General features: G+C 52.2%; 1 long non-coding RNA gene across 4 annotated transcripts; it reads right to left on the bottom strand.

Moving 5' to 3' along the window:
- Nucleotides 1–2,456: 2,456 nt before the first annotated feature.
- LOC137667438 (uncharacterized) lies at nt 2,457–7,778 on the bottom strand. Of its 4 annotated transcripts, XR_011048789.1 has the most exons (4): nt 7,618–7,778; nt 5,609–6,869; nt 4,826–5,049; nt 2,457–4,135 (listed from the first exon to the last, which is right to left on the bottom strand). It is a non-coding gene; the product is annotated as an uncharacterized lncRNA (long non-coding RNA). The 4 variants fall into 4 exon arrangements; XR_011048788.1 differs by lacking the exon at nt 7,618–7,778 and having other exon boundaries at nt 5,609–7,235; XR_011048790.1 differs by lacking the exon at nt 7,618–7,778 and having other exon boundaries at nt 2,457–4,109; nt 5,609–7,235.
- Nucleotides 7,779–17,883: the final 10,105 nt, after the last annotated feature.

The following is a 17,883-nucleotide window of genomic DNA, read 5'->3' as shown; positions in this document are numbered from 1 at the left end:
AGAAAAGAAGGAGAAAGTTTAAAATAAAGCCCCGGGAAAGTGAAACGGAGAAGGGCGAGGAAAGAAGAAGTTAAAAAAAAAACCCCCCAGGGGACCCCGCCCATGTCCTGCCCCTCGGGGCGGAGTCACGCAGGAAACCACGCCCCAGGGCAGGGGTTCCGCTGGAGGCCACGCCTCCCCCGTCCGCCCCCTCGCGGCGGGGTTTCGCAGGAGACCACGCCCAGCCCCTCCCCTCGGGGCGGGGTTCCACGGGAGACCACGCCTCTGCTCCGCCCCCGCAGGGGCACGGCCACGCCCACTCCCGGCACCCAGGGCGGCAAACGGCCGGCCACTGCGCATGCGCGGTTGCCCGGGGGACACCGACCGCGTCTCGCCCGCGCCCCGTTTGAGCACCGCTCCCTCGGCAAAAGCAGCGGCGGCCAACTAAAACGCAGCCTCGGAGACACTTTTTTAAAAGCGACCGTGATTAAGAAAAGGAGAAAATTAAAAAAATAGCTCCCGAGAACTAAAAGGGAGATCGAGGAAAAAAACGTAAAATGCGACCGCTGCTGCACCCAGCGCGGCCGGGGCGCCCCTCCGCTGCGCATGCGCGGCCCCCGAGCTGCACTGCCGCCCTGCCGACGCGCGGGGGCGCCACCGCCTCGCCTCTCCCACCGAGGATTGGCGCGCGGTTTTACGCTCCGAAACCCCCTTCCTCGGGGGACCCCCCCGTGCCCCACTTACCTGCCGCTCCGCTGCGTCCTTGCCCCGCCTCGGTGACATTCGGGTGCTCCAAATGACGTCATCACCACCCAGACCCCTCCTCGCTTTTCATTCACCCCAAAAACACGCACTAAAGGAGGGAAACAGCCCTGACCGCCACCTCCTTACTCCTCCAAACGGCTGCCCCGTCACCAGCCCCGTCCCGCAGCCTGTCCCCCCGGCAGACGCCCCACGGCACAAGGGCGCCGTGCCAGAGGACGGTGCCGCGCCTCTCCCTCCGCCTCTGCTCCGCCTCGTTCCCGCGCCGGGACGGGCTCCCCAGGGCCACCGACGCCCCCGGCCCCTCTCGGCCCCCCACACCCGACGCCCCTCGCTGCCCCCACAGCCGGGAGCCTCCGCACACCGCGCCGGTCCCTCACCCTCACAAACGCTTAACGACCTGCGGGCAAACCTGCGCCGGGGGTAGCCGCCGAGCCTCACGACACGCTTACCACAAGGCGGCTGAAAAACAGAACTCCCAAGTTAGACTCCGGCACCGTCAAAAAACAGCACAGAAGAAAGTAGAGGAACGCAGTCAGGATAAGAGCCAGGAGAGCAGTTGAGCTAAAGGAGGACTCTAGGTAAACAGGTCAGCTCGAAATACAACACATCCTTTAAAAGCCTGAGCGGTTTGAACACTTAACATCGGCATCGGGACTCACGGACACCATTTTCAACTCATTCCTAACATAAAAGCTGTTGTAGAAACTGTCACGTAAGTTGTCGTACAAGTTCTCATGAATGCAGCAGGCAAGAATCAGTAGAGGTGAAAAAGAATTAGGAGTAGAATAATAAATACAAGTCTAGCTGACAAACACGGGTGGGCTTTCACAACCCTTCAATATTCTTCTCAAAGCTCCTTTGTATAATCCTTGTTAAAAATCCACTAACTATTTCCATTCCTCTTTCTTCCTTTGTCAAGCGTCCACAAAAGTCCATCGTCAGGAGTCCGCGAAAGACCCTTCTATTCCGTTGCTGAGCTGATCTTTATGCTCTGGTACCGCTCCGGCTCCGGTCGACACGCCCCCCATCCTTAATGTTCTTCCTGTAATCGGCGTCCCGCCTCGATCCGGGTTGACCGGTCTCGTTTCCACTGCCAGCGTCTCCTAAGTATTAACCTAAAATAGCTAGAGTCTACTTAGAGCTTTATTTCTATTAATGCTTCTTTCTAAGTATCCCATATTTCTGTTAAAGTAAAGAAAAGGTTAACCATACATCCCTTTTACTAAAATCATCAGAAGGTAATACTTCTAGGCCTGCTCCTGCTTAGCTACTCATTAAGCTTCGATTGATGATTTGTTCCGTCATAGGTCAGGATTACACAAGGAGCTCTGAGAATAATATTGACGGATTGTGAAAGCCCACCTGTGTTTATCAGATTGACTTCAGGTATTTTAGGCTAATACTTAGGAGACGCCAGCAGTGCAAAGCAGACTCTGGTCAAGACGGGACGCTGGTCACGGCGAGAACATCGAGGACGGGGTGTTGAGCGGAGCCCAGGCGGAACCAGAAGATAAACATCAGCTGACCGGCGGCGAAGAACGGACTTCTGTGGACTCTGGAGGAAGTGAACTTCAACGAAACAAGACAGTTTTTAGAGCTATAAGCATATGCACGGATTCCAGTAAAACTATTCTACAAACCTGAACAGTTGCAGGAAAGCGCATCAGATAATAATAATAATAATAAAAAAAAATAGCAAAAACCCGCAGCGAGCGTTTGCCACGGTTTTTACGAAGGAGTGCAAATTTTCCTTCCGCCCCCCCCGTGTGAAAGATCACATCCAATCTACAGATCCACACAGCACCTTACTAAAAACATACTTAAGCCTGGTCTTTATGACCACTTTATGTTCTTTTCTACTATAATCTGGTAAACCTAAAGCCGGTGCTTGCGTTAAGGCACTTTTCAGACTTGTAAAAGCTTTTTCTCTCTCCGGACCTCAGCTGATGGGTTCGATTTCCTCTCATTTCGTGTGGCAGCATGCAAGGGTTTTGCCAATTCACTGAAATTGGGTATCCAAGGGCGACAAAATCCTACTTGTCCTACAAACCCCCAAATTTGTTTCTTTGGTACAGGCCTAGGTAATTCTTGCATTATCTTAATTCGCTCAGGATCTTTCTCCCTCGTACCTGGAGTTAATATAAAATCCAAGCTACTTCACTTTTTGTTGGTAGAACTGCCATTTTGATGGAGATGCTCGGTGACCTTTTGCAACCAACTTATTACACAGATATCGAGTGCCTGTAATACAATCCTCCCTTGAAGGACATACTAACAAGAAATCATCTGCATATTGTATTAATTCAGACTTGCGTGGAAAAAACAAATCAGCCAAATCTCCTTTCAAAATTTGGGAGGATATTGTTGGCGAGCTTGTAAATCCCTGGGGTAACCGAGTCCAGCTTAATTGCTTCCCTTGCCAAGTGAAGGCAAATCTGTGCTGGCTTTTCTCAGCCACAGCTATGCTAAAGAAAGCTCCCGTCAAATCCAATACAGTGTAAAATTTTCCCCAAATAGGTATTTGAGTCATAATCAAATTTGGATCAGGTACAACTGGATGGGCAACGATTACAAATCCATTTACTGCTCTTACGTCTTGTAGAAATCTATATTCTGGATCCCCACCTTTTTATCAAATCGGTGTTTACTAACCGGGAGCGTAGGTGTATTAAAAGAACTTTGACTTTTTTTTTTTAAAATCCCTTTTTCCAAGAACGATTTTATTTGTTTTCCAATACTTGGGATGGCTTCTGCCACAACTGGGTATTGCCTAAGAGAAGGAGGAGTCCCTCCTTTTGTTTTAATCGCTACTGGTTCTGCAGATGTTAACAGTCTAATATCATCCCCGGAGAGACTCCCTAATTTTTTAGCTACATCGTTCAATTCTTTCGGGATTTTAAGCTCGCCTTCTCCAATTCCTACAGTTTGTATTCCCGTTACGATTAATCGAATTCCTTTGGGAGTTAAAGCTCGGCACGTTCCCAATTCTTGCAATAAATCTCTCCCAAACAGTGAAACAGGAGAAGCTGGCGAAATAACAAATCGACCCCGTATCAAATGATCATCAAAAACAACAGGAAGAGGAAGGGAAGGTGGTAACTTATCTTCACCCAAAACCCCAGTAACCTTTACAAATTCCTCAGATAGCTGTGACACATGAAAATGTAACAATGATAAAGTTGCACCGGTATCTGTTAAGAACTTAATAGCAACGCCACTTACCTTAGCTGTGATAAATCCCTCATTCTTTACCTTAATCCCAGAGTCTCGATCCATAAACTTCACAGCGAGAACGCGGACGCTCCGGTCTCTCTGCTCCGTCTCTTCCACCGTTGTTACAGGTTGGTCTCTACGGGACATCCTCTCTACGGTCAGGATTACACAAGGAGCTCTGAGAACAACATTCATGGATTGTGAAAGCCCACCCGTGTTTATCAGATTGACTTGTATTTTTTATTCTATTCTTAATTCATGAGAACTTCTGTAACAATTTATGTGAAAACTTCTACAACAATCCTGACCCGTGACTACACCGATCGTCAGTCAAAGCTTAATGAGCAGCTACGCAGGACTAGGCCTACAAGTATTAATTTCTGACGATTCCAGTAAAAAGGATGTACGCTTAACCTTTTTTACCTTAAAAGAATACAGAATACTTGTGGAAGACCATCAGCCCGCAAACAGCTGTGCTTTACTTGCAGAGCAGGGGATTCCCTGGGGAAGGCTGCACTGAGAATAGGTCTCGCTCCCTTTTAAGATAAAGGAGCCCTGAGCAGTTCACGGGGCCCTCTGAGGCGTGAAAGAAGTAAACGTGTGTGTTGAAGGGCAGTTCTGAAGACAGAACTGAAAACAAGGAACGGCTGTTGATGTTCTGAGCCCACAGCACCGTGGCTCTTCCCAGAAGGGGTGATGAGCGCTCAGCCTGTGAACGTTGACGGCGTCTCGAACCGCCCAGTCCGGCTCCTGCGTTTCAATAGGGCAGTAGAACAGCAATAAAGGAGCCCGAGGCCTTTGGCTTTCAGCCCTCGCCTCCTCCCTCGCAGAGCCCCTGCCTTCTTTTCCGCTCGCCCCAAATACTTACAAGTAAGAAGCAGTAGAAATAAGGTTCTAAACACACTTCAGGTATTTTAGGTTAATACTTAGGAGACGCCGGCAGTGCAAAGCAGACTCTGGTCAAGACGGGACGCTGGTCACGGCGAGAACATCGAGGACGGGGTGTTGAGCGGAGCCCAGGCGGAACCAGAAGATAAACATCAGCTGACCGGCGGCGAAGAACGGACTTCTGTGGACTCTGGAGGAAGTGAACTTCAACGAAACAAGACAGTTTTTAGAGCTATAAGCATATGCACGGATTCCAGTAAAACTATTCTACAAACCTGAACAGTTGCAGGAAAGCGCATCAGATAATAATAATAATAATAAAAAAAAATAGCAAAAACCCGCAGCGAGCGTTTGCCACGGTTTTTACGAAGGAGTGCAAATTTTCCTTCCGCCCCCCCCGTGTGAAAGATCACATCCAATCTACAGATCCACACAGCACCTTACTAAAAACATACTTAAGCCTGGTCTTTATGACCACTTTATGTTCTTTTCTACTATAATCTGGTAAACCTAAAGCCGGTGCTTGCGTTAAGGCACTTTTCAGACTTGTAAAAGCTTTTTCTCTCTCCGGACCTCAGCTGATGGGTTCGATTTCCTCTCATTTCGTGTGGCAGCATGCAAGGGTTTTGCCAATTCACTGAAATTGGGTATCCAAGGGCGACAAAATCCTACTTGTCCTACGAACCCCCAAATTTGTTTCTTTGGTACAGGCCTAGGTGATTCTTGCATTATCTTAATTCGCTCAGATCTTTCTCTCTCATACCTGGACTTAATATAAATCCAAGCTACTTCACTTTTTGTTGGTAGAACTGCCATTTTGATGGAGATGCTCGGTGACCTTTTGCAACCAACCTATTACACAGATATCGAGTGTCTGTAATACAATCCTCCCTTGAAGGACATACTAACAAGAAATCATCTGCATATTGTATTAATTCAGACTTGCGTGGAAAAAACAAATCAGCCAAATCTCCTTTCAAAATTTGGGAGGATATTGTTGGCGAGCTTGTAAATCCCTGGGGTAACCGAGTCCAGCTTAATTGCTTCCCTTGCCAAGTGAAGGCAAATCTGTGCTGGCTTTTCTCAGCCACAGCTATGCTAAAGAAAGCTCCCGTCAAATCCAATACAGTGTAAAATTTTCCCCAAATAGGTATTTGAGTCATAATCAAATTTGGATCAGGTACAACTGGATGGGCAACGATTACAAATCCATTTACTGCTCTTACGTCTTGTAGAAATCTATATTCTGGATCCCCACCTTTTTATCAAATCGGTGTTTACTAACCGGGAGCGTAGGTGTATTAAAAGAACTTTGACTTTTTTTTTTTAAAATCCCTTTTTCCAAGAACGATTTTATTTGTTTTCCAATACTTGGGATGGCTTCTGCCACAACTGGGTATTGCCTAAGAGAAGGAGGAGTCCCTCCTTTTGTTTTAATCGCTACTGGTTCTGCAGATGTTAACAGTCCAATATCATCCCCGGAGAGACTCCCTAATTTTTTAGTTACATCGTTCAATTCTTTCGGGATTTTAAGCTCGCCTTCTCCAATTCCTACAGTTTGTATTCCCGTTACGATTAATCGAATTCCTTTGGGAGTTAAAGCTCGGCACGTTCCCAATTCTTGCAATAAATCTCTCCCAAACAGTGAAACAGGAGAAGCTGGCGAAATAACAAATCGACCCCGTATCAAATGATCATCAAAAACAACAGGAAGAGGAAGGGAAGGTGGTAACTTATCTTCACCCAAAACCCCAGTAACCTTTACAAACTCCTCAGATAGCTGTGACACATGAAAATGTAACAATGATAAAGTTGCACCGGTATCTGTTAAGAACTTAATAGCAACGCCACTTACCTTAGCTGTGATAAATCCCTCATTCTTTACCTTAATCCCAGAGTCTCGATGCATAAACTTCACAGCGAGAACGCGGACGCTCCGGTCTCTCTGCTCCGTCTCTTCCACCGTTGTTACAGGTTGGTCTCTACGGGACATCCTCTCTACGGTCAGGATTACACAAGGAGCTCTGAGAACAACATTCATGGATTGTGAAAGCCCACCCGTGTTTATCAGATTGACTTGTATTTTTTATTCTATTCTTAATTCATGAGAACTTCTGTAACAATTTATGTGAAAACTTCTACAACAATCCTGACCCGTGACTAAACCGATCGTCAGTCAAAGCTTAATGAGCAGCTACGCAGGACTAGGCCTACAAGTATTAATTTCTGACGATTCCAGTAAAAAGGATGTACGCTTAACCTTTTTTACCTTAAAAGAATACAGAATACTTGTGGAAGACCATCAGCCCGCAAACAGCTGTGCTTTACTTGCAGAGCAGGGGATTCCCTGGGGAAGGCTGCACTGAGAATAGGTCTCGCTCCCTTTTAAGATAAAGGAGCCCTGAGCAGTTCACGGGGCCCTCTGAGGCGTGAAAGAAGTAAACGTGTGTGTTGAAGGGCAGTTCTGAAGACAGAACTGAAAACAAGGAACGGCTGTTGATGTTCTGAGCCCACAACACCGTGGCTCTTCCCAGAAGGGGTGATGAGCGCTCAGCCTGTGAACGTTGACGGTGTCTCGAACCGCCCAGTCCGGCTCCTGCATTTCACTAGGGCAGTAGAACAGCAATAAAGGAGCCTGAGGCCTTTGGCTTTCAGCCCTCGCCTCCTCCCTCGCAGAGCCCCTGCCTTCTTTTCCGCTCGCCCCAAATACTTACAAATAAGAAGCAGTAGAAATAAGGTTCTAAACAGAGTTCAGGTATTTTAGGTTAATACTTAGGAGACGCCGGCAGTGCAAAGCAGACTCTGGTCAAGACGGGACGCTGGTCACGGCGAGAACATCGAGGACGGGGTGTTGAGCGGAGCCCAGGCGGAACCAGAAGATAAACATCAGCTGACCGGCGGCGAAGAACGGACTTCTGTGCACTCTGGAGGAAGTGAACTTCAACGAAACAAGACAGTTTTTAGAGCTATGAGCATATGCACGGATTCCAGTAAAACTATTCTACAAAACTGAACAGTTGCAAGAAAGCGCATCAGATAATAATAATAAAAAAAAAAATTAGCAAAAACCTGCAGCGAGCGTTTGCCACGCTTTTTACGAAGGAGTGCAAATTTTCCTTCCGCCCCCCCCCCGTGTGAAAGATCACATCCAATCTGCAGATCCACACAGCACCTTACTAAAAACATACTTAAGCCTGGTCTTTATGACCGCTTTATGTTCTTTTTTCCTTTATCAGAACAAAGTGATCTGATAGAAGATAACGCTTTCTAAATGTTATAGAAATTTTCACATAATTAATGTAAAAGTTCTTATGAGTTAGAGAGACAAGAATCAATAGGGGTGAAATAGAATAGTGAATAGAATAATTAATATAAGTCTATCTGAATAAACACAGGTGGGCTTTCACAATGCATGAATATTGTTCTCAAAGCTCCTTGTGTAATCCTGACCTAGGACTGAAGAAATCATCAATCAAAGCTTAATGAGTAGCTAAGCAGGAGTAGGCCTAGAAGTATTACCTTCTGATGATTTTAGTAAAGGGGATGTATGGTTAACCTTTTCTTTACCTTAAAAGAAATATAGGACACTTAGAAATAAAAATTAGTATAGATAAGGTTTTAAACATAACTTCAGTTGTTTTTAAGGTTGAATGTTTAGGAGACACTGGCGGTGGGAACTGGACTCTCATCAACCTGGATCAGGATGGGACGCTGATCACGGCAAGAACATTAAGGACGCCGATCACAGCAAGAACATCGAGGACGGGGTGTCGACCTGAGTCGGAGCGGAACCATAAAGATCAGCTGAACAATGGAAAAGAATGGACTTTTGTGGACTCTTGATGAAGGAAGAAAGAGGAATTGAAATAGTTAGTGGATTATTAACAGAAGCTTATGAAATACTTATGATGTAATTGATTATTAGTTTCTATATAAACCGATAGTGAATTTGAGTCAGGTACCATTCACTGCGGTGGTGGTCCAACTCTGAGTTGTTAATAAAACCAGCAAACCTAGAGACCCAGACTCTGCCAATTTTCTTTAACACTAAAGCTTTTTCTGTGCTGTTACTCTCGAGGCAGGCTCTAAATATCAAGTCCTGTTTTAAATGCTGTATCAAGGTAGCTGTCACTTTGAGATATCACACATTTGTGCACATATACCTCTGCCTTGCTAATTCTCAGCAGCCAGATGCCCTACTACTGCCTTTTAATTTCTTCTTTGCTCAATACCTGAGGCCCCCTGAAGAGTCTAGAGATCTCAAATAGAGATTTCCTGACTGGGGCTCCCTTTTGGGCCAACACAGAGAGATGAAAGAGCAACTGAAATAGTTAGCGGAATTTTAACAGAAGCTCCCCCGCACAAACGGCCCATCTGCCTTCTGCTTTTGGCCCCCGAACCAGCTCACAGAGCGCCCGCTGCGGGGCCCAAAAACACAGCTGCCGAGCCTGCTCTCAAGTCCCAAAAACGCAGCGCTCGGCCTCTGCTGCCGACCCCAAAACCACACCAGCGAGTCCCCTCTCTCAGCTCCCAAAAAACGCACCGCTCACATCCGCTTCTGAGCCCCCCGAAGCGGCCGCGGGAGCCTGTTCTCGAGGCCCAGGAACACAACACCTGGCCTCCGTTACTGGGGCCCCAAAGCAGCTCACCCCGCCTGCTTTCTGACCCCCCCTGCAGCCCCCACGTGCGACGCCGAGGGCTGGGGGGGGCTGCAGCCACCCCGCAGCCCTGCGCCCCCAGGGACCCACGGGCAGTTTTGGGGAGCGCTCGGGAACCGCGCAGGGCCCGGCCCCGTGCCCCTGCGGGGTGGCACCACCGCAGCCCGGCCGGCGCTTTATTAGCGCTCTCGCAGGCTTTACTTCTCCGCCATCTCCTGCACTGCCGCGCCCGCCCCCCGAACCCCCCCGAGGCCCAAAAATCCCCCGCGGGGAGCCGGGCCCAGCCGCCCCGGGAGCGCAGACCCGCCCGCCCCACGGACCCCCCCGGCGGCAGCAGCCGGGGCCCTTTCCCCCCCACCACCCCGTGCGGGCACCAGGAACCGCCCGGCGCCGCGACCCGCCCCCCCCCACCCCGCCGGGAGCCGCGCGGGAACCGCCGCCGATCCGAGACCTGCCGCCGGGACCGGCACCGCGCCGCCCCGGGAGCCGCCCCCGCCGCTCCGGGAAGTTGCGCCGGGACCGGCGCCGCGCCGCCCCGGCAGCCGGAGCCGAGCCGAGCCGAGCCGCGCCACGCCACGCTGGGACCTACCGCCGGGACCGTCGCTGCGCCAGGACCTGCGCCGCACCAGGACCTGCCGCCGGGACCGGGACCGGCGCCGCGCCGCGAGCCGCGCCAGAAACCGCGCCGGAAGCCGCATCAGAAGCCGCGCCGGAAGCCGCCGCTTTGCTGGAAGCCGCGCCAGGACGCGCCCCCCCGCCCCGCCCCGCGCGGCGCCGCGACCCGCCCCCGCCGCGGGCCCCCCCCCCGCCGGGAGCCGCGCGGGAACCGCTGCCGCGCCGAGCCGGGACCTGCCGCCGGGACCGGCATCGCGCCGCCCCGGGAGCCGCCCCCGCCGCTCCGGGAAGCTGCACCGGCGCCGCGCCGCCCCGGCAGCCGCAGCCGCGCCACGCCGCGACCTACCGCCAGGACCGGCGCCGCGCCGGGACCTGCCGCCGGCAGCGGCGCCGCGCCGCCCGGGAGCGTCCGCTCCGGTAGCCGCCGCCCCGCCGGGAACCGCCCCGTCCCCGCCCCGCCGGGACCTGCGGAGAAAAAAAAAAAAAAAAACGGAGGGGAAAAAAAAAAAAAAAAAAAAGGTAAAACAGCGGCGGCTGCAGTACCGAAATTTGACCACAGGGCGGCAGCAGAAGGCGCCGCTAGAGCGCCCCTTCAGTGCGCATGCGCGGCTCCCCAGGAGCCCCCGCCCATGTTGTGCCCCTCAGGGCGGGGTCGCGCAGGAAACCACGCCCTGTCCCGCCCCCCAGGGCGGGCCTCCGCTGGAGGCCACGCCTCCCCTCTCCCGCCCCATCGGGGCGGGGTTTCGCATGAGACCACGCCCCTGTCCAGCCCCTCGGGGCGGGGCTCCGCAGCACACCCCGCCCCAGACACGCCCCCACAGGGACACGGCCCCGCCCATTCCCAGCACTGACTGAGCGGCCGTAGCCGCCCACTGCGCATGCGCGGCTGTCCAGGAGACCCCCCCTGCGCTCCTGTCCCGCCCGCGCCCCGTTTAAGCACCGCTCCCTCGGCGAAACCAGCGGCGGCGAACTAAAACGCAGCCGCCGAGAGACATTCTTAAAAACAACCGCGATTAAGAAGAGGAGAAAATTAAAAAGTAGGCCCCGAAAACTAAAACGGGGATGGACAAATGTAAAAAGCGACGGCTGCGGCACCGAGCGCGGCCAGAGCCCCCCACCCGCAGTACCCCGCCCCGGACCCCAGGGCGCGCCATTCCCTCGCTTTTCCCACCAATTGTCGCTATTTTTACACCGTGACGCCCTCTGCTTTGGGGGAAGACACACATGCCGCCCTCCCCACGTACCTGCTCCTCCACTGCATCCTTGCCCCCGCATGGGTGACATTCAGGTGCCCCGAATGACGTCAGCGCCACCCAGCCGTCTCCCCGCTTTTTGTTCACCCCCAAAAAAGGGCACTAAATGAGGGAAACAGCCCTGACCCCCACCTCCTTACTTTAGCAAGGCCATTTACGTGTCTACACGCCCCCTCCCCAAAAAAAGGGGAAAAAGATGACGCCCTAGCAACCAAAATGGCCGCCTAGCAACCAGGATGGCGTCCTAGAAACCAAGATGGCGTCCTAGCAACCAAAATGGCTGCCTAGCAACCAGGATGGCGTCCTAGCAACCAAGATGGCGCCCGAGCAACCAAAATGGCGTCCTAGCAACCAAAATGCCCGCCTAGCAACCAAAATGGCGTCCTAGCAACCAAGATGGCGCCCTGGCAACCAAGATGGCGTCCTAGCAACCAAGACGGCGTCCTAGCAACCAAAATGGCGTCCTAGCAACCAAAATGGCCGCCTAGCAACCAAAATGGCCGCCTAGCAACCAAAATGGCGCCCTGGCAACCAAGATGGCCGCCTAGCAACCAAGACGGCGTCCTAGCAACCAAAATGGCCGCCTAGCAACCAAAATGGCCGCCTAGCAACCAAGATGGCCGCCTAGCAACCAAAATGGCCGCCTAGCAACCAAAATGGCCGTCTAGCAACCAAGATGGCGTCCAAGCAACCAAGATGGCCGCCTAGCAACCAAGACGGCGTCCTAGCAACCAAGATGGCCGCATAGCAACCAAGATGGCGTCCTAGCAACCAAAATGGCCGCCTAGCAACCAAAACGGCGTCCAAGCAACCAAAATGGCCGCCTAGCAACCAAGATGGCGTCCTAGCAACCAAAATGGCGCCATAGCAACCAAGACGGCGTCCTAGCAACCAAGATGGCCGCCTAGCAACCAAAATGGCGCCCTAGCAACCAAGACGGCGTCCTAGCACCCAAAATGGCCGCCTAGCAACCAAAATGGCCGCCTAGCAACCAGGATGGCGTCCTAGAAACCAAGACGGCGTCCTAGCAACCAAGATGGCCGCATAGCAACCAAGATAGCGTCCTAGCAACCAAAATGGCCGCCTAGCAACCAAAATGGCGTCCTAGCAACCAAAATGCCCGCCTAGCAACCAAGACGGCGTCCTAGCAACCAAAATGGCCGCCTAGCAACCAAAATGGCCGCCTAGCAACCAGGATGGCCGCCTAGCAACCAAAATGGCGTCCTAGCAACCAAAATGGCCGCCCAGCAACCAAAATGGCCGCCTAGCAACCAAGATGGCGTCCAAGCAACCAAGATGGCCGCCTAGCAACCAAGACGGCGTCCTAGCAACCAAGATGGCCGCCTAGCAACCAAGATGGCCGCCTAGCAACCAAGACGGCCGCCTAGCAACCAAGATGGCCGCCTAGCAACCAAGATGGCCGCCTAGCAACCAAGACGGCGTCCTAGCAACCAAAATGGCGCCCGAGCAACCAAAATGGCCGCCTAGCAACCAAAATGGCGTCCAAGCAACCAAGATGGCCGCCTAGCAACCAAGACGGCGTCCTAGCAACCAAGATGGCCGCCTAGTATCCAAGATGGCCGCCTAGCAACCAAGATGGCGTCCAAGCAACCAAAATGGCGTCCTAGCAACCAAAATGGCGTCCTAGCAACCAAGACGGCGTCCTAGCAACCAAAATGGCCGCCTAGCAACCAAGATGGCCGCCTAGCAAGCAGGATGGCGTCCTAGCAACCAAGATGGCCGCCTAGCAACCAAAATGGCGCCCTAGCAACCAAGACGGCGTCCTAGCAACCAAAATGGCCGCCTAGCAACCAAAATGGCCGCCTAGCAACCAAAATGGCGTCCTAGCAACCAAAATGGCGTCCTAGCAACCAAGACGGCGTCCTAGCAACCAAAATGGCCGCCTAGCAACCAAGATGGCCGCCTAGCAAGCAGGATGGCGTCCTAGCAACCAAGATGGCCGCCTAGCAACCAAAATGGCGCCCTAGCAACCAAGACGGCGTCCTAGCAACCAAAATGGCCGCCTAGCAACCAAAATGGCCGCCTAGCAACCAAAATGGCGTCCTAGCAACCAAAATGGCCGCCTAGCAACCAGGATGGCACCCTAGCAACCAAATAAGGACAGGGAGCGGCAGCCGCAGTACCGAAATTTGACCACAGGGCGGCAGCACCTGGCGCCGCCAGCGCCTTCCCGTACTGCGCATGCGCGGCCGCCCAGGGGACCCCGCCATACCCCGCCCCCGGGGCGGGGTTCCGCACCAGACCACGCCCCCGTCCCGGCCCTCGGGGCGCGGCTCCGCGGGAAACCACGCCTCTGACACGCCCCCACAGGGACGAGGCCACGCCCACTCCCGGCACTGACCGAGCCGGCCCCTGCGCATGCGCAGTTTCCCCGCGGACCCTGCTCCCGCCCGCGCCCCGTTTAAGCGCCGCTCCCTCGTCAAAAAAAAAAAAACGGCGGCGAACTAAAACGCAGCCGCCGAGAGACATTGTTTCAAAAGCAACGGCACCGAGGAGAGGCAAGACGCGGTTAAAAGAAAAATAAGGACAGGGAGCGGGAAAAGAAGCGGGCACGGAAAGAACATTTAAAAAGCGACGCCGCCGAGGAAAGACCAATTAGTAACACAAAAGACGGCGAAATAAAGGCAGCGAACGGGATAAAATAGACAGAAACATTTAAAAGCGACCGTGATTAAGAAAAGAAGGAGAAAGTTTAAAATAAAGCCCCGGGAAAGTGAAACGGAGAAGGGCGAGGAAAGAAGAAGTTAAAAAAAAAAAAAAAAGAAAAAAGGTAAAAAAGCGGCGGCTGCAATACCGAAATTTGACCACAGGGCGGCAGTAGAAGGCGCCGCCAGAGCGCCCCTCCACCGCGCATGCGCGGCTCCCCAGGGGACCCCGCCCATGTCCTGCCCCTCGGGGCGGAGTCGCGCAGGAAACCACGCCCCAGGGCGGGGCTCCGCTGGAGGCCACGCCTCCCCCGTCCCGCCCCCTCGGGGCGGGGTTTCGCAGACCACGCCCATCCCCGCCCCTCGGGGCGGGGTTCCGCGGGAGACCACGCCTCTGCTCCGCCCCCGCAGGGGCACGGCCACGCCCACTCCCGGCACCCAGGGCGGCAAACGGCCGGCCACTGCGCATGCGCGGTTGCCCGGGGGACACCGACCGCGTCCCGCCCGCGCCCCGTTTGAGCACCGCTCCCTCGGCAAAAGCAGCGGCGGCCAACTAAAACACAGCCTCGGAGACACTTTTTTAAAAGCGACCGTGATTAAGAAAAGGAGAAAATTAAAAAAATAGCTCCCGAGAACTAAAAGGGAGATCGAGAAAAAAAACGTCAAAAGCGACCGCTGCTGCACCCAGCGCGGCCGGGGCGCCCCTCCGCTGCGCATGCGCGGCCCCCGAGCTGCACTGCCGCCCTCCCGACGCGCGGGGGCGCCACCGCCTCGCCTCTCCCACCGAGGATTGTCGCGCGGTTTTACGCTCCGACACCCCCTTCCTCGGGGGACCCCCCCGTGCCCCACTTACCTGCCGCTCCGCTGCGTCCTTGCCCCGCCTCGGTGACATTCGGGTGCTCCAAATGACGTCATCACCACCCAGACCCCCTCCCCGCTTTTCATTCACCCCAAAAACACGCACTAAAGGAGGGAAACAGCCCTGACCGCCACCTCCTTACTTTAGCGACGCCATTTACGCGTGTACGCGCCCCCTCCCCAAAAAAGGGGAGCTCTGCTAGAAAAGTCAAGGGAGGGCACCCCTCCAAATGGAAAGCAGACTCTGGTCGACCTGGATCAAGGCAGGACGCCGATTACAGGAAGAACATTAAGGATGGGGGGGGGGTGTCGACCGGAACCGGAGCGGTACCAGAGCATAAAGATCAGCTCAGCAACGGAATAGAAGGGACTTTCGTGGACTCCTGACAATGGCCTTTTGTGGACTCTTGACCCAGGAAGAAAGAGGAATGGAAATAGTTAGTGGATTTTTAACAGAGGCTCGTAAGAAGTTTATGATGTAATTGCTTATTAGTTTCTATATAAACCGATAGTGAATTTGAGTCAGGTACCATTCAGTGCGGTGGTGGTCCAACTCCGAGTTGTTTAATAAAACCAGGAAACGTAAAGACCCGGACTCTGCCAATTTTCTTTAACACTAGAGGACAATTATCTGTTTTTACCCACTTCCATGCTGTTTGGTGGAAATCAACGGCACAACTCAGGAACTCCTTCAGCCAGCCTTGGCTGACAATTCTCAAGTGCTCAGACTGCAGAAAAAGCCAAGACTGCAAGTCATTTCTGTAACACAGAAATGCACTGCAGTCTCCTATCAAATTCCATTTTTAGCCCAGCGACCTATCCCAGACCCACAGTTACACAGGGAGGCAGAAACCAACAACAAAGCCTGCACCCACGTCCTTTACTAGAGGTCCGAAGACTTCAATATTGCACCAGTTGTACCACGCAGCTATCAAGCATACACAGGGGCCCACAGGAACACCCACCTTCATTTTCCGAACGAGAAGCACACAGAGTTCCACACACATAACCCACCTGACTCTAGAATGGCATAGTTCAGCTGGAAAGGACCCACGACCCACCTGACTCTAGAACAGAATAGTTTGGTTGGAAGGGGTCTACAACAATCATCTAGTCCAACTGCCTGAAACACAGATACCATAGCTAGAATTAAACCCCCTACCCTTCCAGCTCCGCTGCTACCTTATTACGTGATGACCCAGATGACGCAGAACTCCAGGCTTTTCTGTTCTTCTGAGCTCACTAAGCTCACTGAAAGCTTACACTGCTCATCCTTTGCTGTTCCAGCATCTTTCTAAACCTCCCGTGTAAGATACTTGCCCAGAGACAGTAGTATCAAGCCTGAAGTCACTTCCTCATAACGAAATAGTGGCAGATGAGCCAGAACCATGGCTGGGTTTGGGCGGAGCATAACAATGCACAAGATGAAGGATATTTGAAACAATACAGCTCAGTGCAGTGCAGGCAACCTGGAAGATGAGGCTGGCACACAACAAATGAATAGTGCACAGACACGTAGAAGCAGAAGTCAGAATTGTGACATGGAAAAACATGCTCTCCCCTTCACCCCAACACAGAAACAGCTGTAGAACCCCAGGATGGACGCTTGCATCTCCATCTGAGGGTGCCAAGAACATCTGAGGGAGCCACAGCCCTAAGGACTCACAATGGCACTGAGCAACACCTCTGGGCCCCATCAACCCTGCGGCTCTTAACTGGCCCCAGAAGAGATGAGGCACTCACCTCTGCAGCTTATTCCCATCAGCATGATGCCATGCACACCTGGATCTGTCATCACTGGGGAGATCTGGGCCTGCCAGTGAGGATCAAGCACACCTAGAAACAGCTAGAACCAGCAACAAGCTGTGGCCATTCCCTAGGTCTCCAAACCCCAGGAGAGAACATGGTGCAGGCATGAAACTGCATCAGCAGACAAGACAAATGCATGCTTGCACAGACACTTGCATGAACATGTATATGCTTCGTACTGACACGACTGCACTTGCATGCACCCACAAGGACTTGCACAGACAGATGCTCCCATGGACAGAGATCTCACAGTACAGGTGTATGGAAGACAACAAATCCTGTCTGCTCCCAGCCTCTACCCTTCTATAGCTGGCAGGGGGGGGTCTGGGTTGCAGGGCAAAGCTCTCCTTGAGGGAGACAGCTGGGGCTGGTGGCAGCATTCCTCACCACTGGTGCATTCAGACCTTCTGCTTATCACTCATTCCACCATATTCCCCCAAGTCACTCCTTCATTCGCACTGCAGTTCAACAAAGCTGCAGGACAACAAAGTGACAATTCACTTGAACCGATGTGGAACTGCAGCTACTTAAATTGCTCACCTCTATGGAATGCTATTTGTTACAAGTACAGAAAAAAAAAAATTAAAAATATCCTTCAAGTCATCAATTTATTAGGCTATCAGAGCTCACGTTTGTAACTCTAAATGTATTGACTGCATATGAAATACTGTCTGCTTCACTGTAAGATGTTTTATTAAGCTATACCAGCTAACTCAGAAAGGATTAACCATTTAACTTTTATTATAAACCTGAATTAACTTTCTTCAGAAATGAGTTAGAAACATTTTCACATATACCTGGACCTTCACTTCTCAAATTCACGTCCGAAAGAGAGCTGTACTTCAACTAATTGCTGGAATGATACTTCTAAGTGTTGGCACTGAATACCCACACCTAAGGTTACCAGAACGAGCATAGAAATGTGCAATTTCCTTAGCATTCCGTTTTCTTTCAAGTCTCACAGATGACAGGCCATCTCATGTAATATTAGCAAAGTTAACTCTCAAAATCATGTGAGTTCATTTCAGCTGTTAAGGCACATCCTTTCTTCCACACAAGTTAGTTTTATATACTGTAACAATAAACTAAACTCAAGGTATATCAACATACTGCACTCTTTGCATATACTTTGTTACTGTAGTAATTAAAAAAGCTAACAAATATTTATAGCAAATACAA

The sequence above is a fragment of the Nyctibius grandis genome, chromosome 9 (genome assembly GCF_013368605.1).
Source record: "Nyctibius grandis isolate bNycGra1 chromosome 9, bNycGra1.pri, whole genome shotgun sequence".
Taxonomy (NCBI): domain Eukaryota; kingdom Metazoa; phylum Chordata; class Aves; order Nyctibiiformes; family Nyctibiidae; genus Nyctibius; species Nyctibius grandis.
The sequence above is the reverse complement of the archived record's forward strand: the minus strand, read 5'-3'. Positions and strand labels throughout refer to the sequence as shown.